This window comes from Arachis ipaensis, chromosome B10 (assembly GCF_059453495.1).
Source record: "Arachis ipaensis isolate K30076 ecotype BB chromosome B10, ASM5945349v1, whole genome shotgun sequence".
NCBI lineage: Eukaryota > Viridiplantae > Streptophyta > Magnoliopsida > Fabales > Fabaceae > Arachis > Arachis ipaensis.
The window spans coordinates 130615201-130620860 of NC_142435.1; the positions used below are offsets into that span (position 1 = coordinate 130615201).

General features: G+C 38.8%; 1 non-coding gene across 1 annotated transcript; it reads left to right on the forward strand.

Moving 5' to 3' along the window:
* The first annotated feature begins 3971 nt into the window (after positions 1 to 3971).
* Positions 3972 to 4079, forward strand: LOC148581726 (small nucleolar RNA R71). The gene has a single exon (XR_015896789.1). It is a non-coding gene; the product is annotated as a small nucleolar RNA R71 (small nucleolar RNA).
* The last annotated feature ends 1581 nt before the right edge of the window (positions 4080 to 5660 follow it).

A 5660-nucleotide genomic window follows, 5' to 3' on the forward strand; every position in this document is an offset into this window, starting at 1 on the left:
TGTAATTAAAACATTTTTCATTTAAGAGAGGTGATGGATTCATAGGACATTCATAACTTTAAGGCATAGACACTTAAATACTAGTGATCATGAAGACAAAAACATAAACAGACATAAAGCATAAAAATAAAAAAACAGGAAAATAAATGAACAAGGAGATTAAGGAATGAGTCCACCTTAGTGAGGGTGGCGTCTTCCTCTTCGTGAAGAACCAATGGTGCTTTTGAGCTCCTCTATGTCTCTTCCTTGTCTTTCTTGCTCCTCCCTCATAGCTCTTTGATCTTCTCTAATTTCATGGAGGATGATGGAATGCTCTTGATGCTCCATCCTTAGTTGTCCCACGTTGGAACTTAATTCACCTAGGGAAGTGTTGATTTGTTCCCAATAGTTTTGTGGAGGAAAGTGCATCCCTTGAGGCATCTCAGGGATTTCATGGTGAGGAATTTCCTCATGCTCATGTTGAGGTCCATGTTCTCTTGTTTGCTCCATCCTTTTCTTAGTGATGGGCTTATCCTCTTCAATGAGGATGTCTCCCTCTATGTCAATTCCAGCCGAATTGCAGAGGTGGCAAATGAGGTGAGGAAAGGCTAACCTTGCCAAGTTGGAGGACTTGTCAGCCACCTTGTAGAGTTCTTGAGGTATAATCTCATGAACTTCCACTTCCTCCCCAATCATGATGCTATGGATCATGAGGGCCGGTCTATAGTAACTTCAGACCGGTTGCTAGTAGGAATGATTGAGCGTTGAATGAACTCCAACCATCCTCTAGCTACTGGTTTGAGGTCAAGCCTTCTTAGTTGAACCGGCTTACCTTTTAAGTCAATTTTCCATTGAGCTCCTTCCACACATATGTCCATGAGGACTTGGTCCAACCTTTGATCAAAGTTGACTCTTCTAGTGTAGGGGCGTGCGTTCTCTTCCATCATTGGTAGGTTGAACGCCAACCTTACATTCTCCGAGCTGAAATCTAAGTATTTTTCCCGAACCATGGTGAGCCAATGCTTTGGGTTTGGGTTCACACTTTGATCATGGTTTCTAGTGACCCATGCATTTGCATAGAACTCTTGAACCATTAAGATCCCGACTTGTTGAATGGGGTTGGTGAGGAATTCCCAACCTCTTCTTTGGATCTCAAGTCGGATCTCTGGATACTCATTCTTTTTGAGTTTGAAAGGAACCTCAGGGATCACTTTCTTCTTGGCCACAACTTCATAGAAGTGGTCTTGATGGACCTTAGAGATGAATCTCTCCATCTCCTATGACTCAGAGGTGGAAGCAATTGCCTTCCCTTTCCACTTTCTAGAGGTTTCTCTGGCCTTTGGTGCCATGAATGGTTATGGAAAAACAAAAAGCTATGCTTTTACCACACCAAACTTAAAATGTTTGCTCGTCCCCGAGCAAAATAAGAAAGAAAGAAGTAGAAGAAGAAGAGAATGAAGGAGATGGAGGGAGAAGTGGTTTCAGCCAAGGGGAAGAAGAGAGGGTTGTGTTGTGTGAAAATGAAGAGGGAATGAGGGGTTTATATAGGAGTGGGGAGGGGTTAGGGTTCGGTCATTTGGGGTTGGGTTTGGGAGGGAAATTATTTTGAATTTAAAGGTAGGTGGGGTTTTTTGGGAAGAGAGGATGGATATGATTGGTTAAGAGGTGATGGGGAAGAGTGATTAAGTTGATTGGTGAGGGGTATTTGGGGAAGAGAGTTATGGAAAGGTGTGAAGAGGAAAGAAGAAGTAGGTGGGGATCCTGTGGGGTCCACAGATCCTGAGGTGTTTGAGGATTTCTCATCCCTTCACCTTTGAGGCGTGTAAAATGCCCTCTGTAGGCAATCCTGGCGTTTAACGCCAGATTGCAGCATGTTTCTGGCATTAAACGCCACTTCCATGCTTGTTTTGGGCGTTCAACGCCAGTCTGCAGCATGTTTCTGGCGTTGAACGCCAATTTTCCTTTGGGGTGCATTCCTGGCGTTTAAACGCCAGAATTCTGCTTGTTTCTGGCGTTTAACGCCAGTTTCATGCTCTGTTCTGGCGTTAAACGCCAGCCAGATGCTCCTTACTGGCGTTTAAACGCCAGTAAGCCCTTCCTCCAGGGTGTTCTGTTTTCAATGCTGTTTCTCATTCTGTTTTTGATTTTTCAGTAGTTTTTGTGACTCCACATGATCATCAACCTAATAAAACATGAAATAACAAAGAGAAAATAAAATAAAATATATTAATAACATTGGGTTGCCTCCCAACAAGTGCTTCTTTAATGTCAATAGCTTGACAGTGGGCTCTCATGGAGCCACACAGGTGATCAGGTCAATTTTATAGACTCCCAACACCAAACTTAGAGTTTGGATATGGGAGTTCAACACCAAACTTAGAGTTTGGCTGAAGCCTCCCAACACCAAACTTAGAGTTTGATTGTGGGGGCTTTGTTTGACTCTGCAGTGAGAGAAGCTTTTCATGCTTCCTCTCCATGGTTACAGAAGGAGATCCTTGAGTTTTAAACACAAGGGAGTCCTCATTCAGTTGAAGGATCAATTCTCCTCTATCCACATCAATCACAGCTCTTGCTGTGGCTAGGAAGGGTCTTCCAAGGATGATGGATTCATCCTCATCCTTCCCAGTGTCTTGGATTATGAAATCAGTAGGGATGTAAAGGTCTTCAACCTTTACTAACATGTCCTCTACTAGTCCATAAGCCTGTTTTCTTGAGTTGTCTGCCATCTCTAATGAGATTCTGGCAGCTTGCACCTCAAAGATTCCCAGTTTCTCCATTACAGAGAGGGGCATGAGGTTTATCCCTGACCCAAGGTCACACAGAGCCTTCTCAAAGGTCATAGTGCCTATGGTGCAAGGTATTAAGAACTTTCTAGGGTCTTGTTTCTTCTGAGGCAATCTCAGTTGATCCAGATCACTCAGTTCATTGGTGAGCAAGGGAGGTTCATCTTCCCAAGTCTCATTACCAAATAATTTGGTATTCAGCTTCATGATAGCACCAAGGTACTTGGCAACTTGCTCTTCAGTAACATTTTCATTCTCTTCAGAAGAAGAATACTCATCAGAGCTTATGAATGGCATAAGGAGATTCAATGGAATCTCTATGGTCTCTAGATGAGCCTCAGATTCCTTTGGTTCCTCAGAGGGAAACTCCTTATTGATCACTGGACGTCCCAGGAGGTCTTCCTCACTGGGATTCACGTCCTCTCCCTCTCTTGTGGGTTCGACCATGATGGTTAATTCAATGGCCTTGCACTCTCCTTTTGGAATTTCTTCTGTATTGCTTGGGAGAGTACTAGGAGGGATTTCAGTGACCCTTTTACTCAGCTGGCCCACTTGTGCCTCTAAATTTCTAATGGAGGACCTTGTTTCATTCATGAAACTTAGAGTGGCCTTAGATAGATCAGAGACTATATTTGCCAAGCTAGATGGATTCTGCTCAGAACTCTCTGTCTTTTGCTGAGTGGATGATGGAAAAGGCTTGCTATTACTAAACCTGTTTCTTCCACCATTGTTAAAGCCTTGTTGAGGCTTTTGTTGATCCTTTCATGAGAGATTTGGGTGATTTCTCCATGAGAGATTATAGGTGTTTCCATAGGGTTCACCCATGTAGTTCACTTCTGCTATTGCAGGGTTCGCAGGATCATAAGCTTCTTCTTCAGAAGATGCCTCTTGAGTACTGTTGGATGCAGCTTGCATTCCATTCAGACTCTGAGAAATCATATTGACTTGCTGAGTCAATATTTTATTCTGAGCCAATATGGCATTCAGAGTATCAATTTCAATAACTCCCTTCCTTATAGGCGTCCCATTATTCATAAGATTCCTTTCAGAAGTATACATGAACTGGTTATTTGCAACCATGTCAATGAGTTCTTGAGCTTCTGCAGGCGTTTTCTTTAGGTGAATGGATCCACCTGCAGAAGTATCCGATGATATCTTAGCTAATTCAGACAGACCATCATAGAATATATCCAGGATGGTCCATTTTGAAAGCATGTCAGAAGGACACTTTTTGGTCAGTTGCTTATATCTCTCCCAAGCTTCATAGAGGGATTCACCTTCCTTTTGTCTGAAGGTTTGAACATCCACTCTAAGCTTACTCAGCTTTTGAGGAGGAAAGAACTTGGCTAAGAAAGCCGTGACCAGCTTATCCCAAGAGTTCAGGCTATCTTTGGGTTGAGAGTCCAACCACACTCTAGCTCTGTCTCTTACAACAAAAGGAAAAAGCATGAGCCTGTAGACTTCAGGATCTACTCCATTAGTCTTAACAGTATCACAGATTTGCAAGAACTCAGTTAAGAACTAAAAAGGATCTTTAGATGGAAGTCCATGAAACTTGCAGTTCTGTTGCATCAGAGAAACTAATTGAGGTTTCAGCTCAAAATTGTTTGCTCCAATGGCAGGAATGGAGATGCTTCTTCCATGTAAATTGGAATTAGGTGCAGTAAAGTCACCAAGCATCCTCCTTGCATTATTATTATTTTTGGCTGCCATCTCCTCTTCTTGTTCAAAATTTCCTGTAAGGTTGTCTCTGGATTGTTGTATTTTAACTTCTCTTAGTTTCCTTTTTAGAGTCCTTTCAGGTTCAGGATCTGCTTCAACAAGAATGTTCTTGTCCTTGCTCCTGCTCATATGACAAAGAAGGGAATAACAAAGAAAATATGGAATCCTCTATGTCACAGTATAGAGATTCCTTTGTGTGAGTAGAAGAAGAAAAGAATGTAATGTAAAGAAGAGAAGAGGAAAAAACTCGAACACAGAGAGGGAGGTGGTGTTCGAATTTTTGGATGGGAGAGAAGTGTTAGTAGATGAATAAATAGATGGAGAGGAGAGAGATGAGAGAATTTCAAAAATTAATTAAAATAAAAATTAAAAATTAAAGCTAAATTTCGAAAATTAAAGTTTGAAATTAAATTAAAGATTAAAATTTAAAACAATTAGTTAATTAAAAAGAAATTTTAAAAAAGAGGGAGGGATTTTCGAAAATTAAAGGTAGAAAGTTAGTTGGGCAGTTTTGAAAAAGATAAGAATCAAACAAAAAGTTAAGTGGTTAAGAGATTTTGAAAATCAAATTTTGGAAAGATAAGATTGAAATTTGAAAAAGATGTGATTGAAACAAAAAGATAAGATTGATCGAAAAAGATTTGAAAGTCAAATTTTGAAAAGATAGGAAGTTAGAAAAGAGGTTAGAAAAGATATTTTAAAATCAAATTTTTGAAAAAGATATGATTTAAACTTAGTTTGAAAAAGATTTGAATTTTAAAATCAAAATTAATGACTTGACTCACAAGTAATCACAAGATATGATTCTAGAACTTAAAGTTTGAATCTTTCTTAACAAGAAAGTAACAAACTTGAAATTTTTGAATCAAAACATTAATTGTTGATAATATTTTCGAAAATTATGAGATAAAATTAAGAAACAAATTTTTGAAAAATATTTTTATAATTTTCGAAAATAAATAAGAAAAATGAAAAAAGATTTGATTTTTGAAAAAGATTTTGAAAAGATAAGATTTTTAAATTGAAAATTTGATTTGATTCATAAGAAACAATTAAATTTAAAAATTTTTTGACTAAATCAAATCATATTTTCGAAAATTTTGAGTAAAATAAGGAAAATATATATTTTTTATTTTTGAATTTTTAATGAAGAAAGAGAAAAACATGAAAAAGACT